Source organism: Limulus polyphemus, unplaced genomic scaffold (assembly GCF_000517525.1).
Source record: "Limulus polyphemus unplaced genomic scaffold, Limulus_polyphemus-2.1.2 Scaffold2618, whole genome shotgun sequence".
Taxonomy (NCBI): domain Eukaryota; kingdom Metazoa; phylum Arthropoda; class Merostomata; order Xiphosura; family Limulidae; genus Limulus; species Limulus polyphemus.
Genome location: NW_013668228.1, coordinates 92,106 through 93,494, shown reverse-complemented (window position 1 = coordinate 93,494; position 1,389 = coordinate 92,106).

Sequence of the window (1,389 nt, the reverse complement as noted above, 5' to 3'; positions counted from 1 at the left end):
GTGAAGCAAGTACACCCCTCTACTATACAAGATGCAATGGCCAGAACTCTTGAATTTGAATTCTACGTTAAGTCCAGCGCAGAAGTACCAAGGTTGGTACAGTCATCAGGATTAAAGGCCAGAAGAGGGCAGCTTTCAGAGAAGTTTGAGGGACTTTGCTGGCACTGTAATAAACCTGGGCACAAGAGAGCTCAATGCTGGCAACTTCAACACAGGGAAGATGCCACAGCAGGAAAGGCTGCTACCCAGAAAGGTTGTTGGAATTGTGGAGAGCAAGGACATATGAGGAGCCAGTGTAATAATAATACTACCAATAAGTCAGCTTCGGGAAACCAGTAGTGGTTGGTGTTGAGGGACGCCCACTAACCCCCATTGTGAAAGTCCCAACAGCTAAGTGTAAAATGGCAAGCACACATAGTGTCTATATGACAGGAAAGCTGGATGGCTAAAAGTGCAATTTTGTCATAGATACTGCATCTCAGCAAACCCTTGTGAGTATAAAGGAGCTAGATCACGAAGGAGTACCAGAAGCTCTGTGATGCGAGAAGACATTGTGTAAGGTTGTGGGGACCAGTGTGGGTAACTATTGATCTCATGGGCATAAAAAACATACACGAAGTACATATGGCTGACATTGAAGACCCATGCATATTAGGGTTGGACTACTTACTACTGAGGAAATGTGTAGTTAACTTTGATAAAATGACGTTTGGGAACAACAAAGGCCAAATTCCAGTAGGTGTTGCTGCATCTGTTGATTTGCATGTCACAGCACTTAAGTCAACTACAATACCCCCTATGTCAGAGAAGATAATTTGGGGTAGAATATAAGAACATCCCCAAGGAAGCCCGATGCTTGTGGGAGCAGTGGAAGACCCATCCAGGCCAGCAGACATGAAAATTGGAAGGTCACTTGGGGCAGGTCACCAAATAGTACCCATAACAGTGGTTAATTTCTCTAAATGTGAACAGATACTTAAGGAGGGGGCATTGTTGGGTGTGTGCCAGGAGGTAGAGCCAGTCAAAGTTAAGGCAAAAATACAACCATAAAGAAAGGACAACCTCTCCCAGAACATTTAACTGACTTCTATAAGAAGAGCATAGTCCATTTGTTATCATCACAGGCTCTTCAGGTTAGGGAACATTTGGCGAATTATGCAGATGTCTTTTCAAAAGGAGATCATTACCTTGGATGCACAGACCTCGTGGAGCACAGAATAAACACAGGCAATCACTGTACAATAAAGATCCTTCCAAGGAGAATAGCTCTGGCAAAGCAACAAGAGATAGAGAAGGTCATGGATAGCCTAATTAAGGAAGGATAGTCGAGAAATCAGATATTCCCATCATGTTATTCCAGAAGAAGGATGGGACCCAACATTGCTGTGT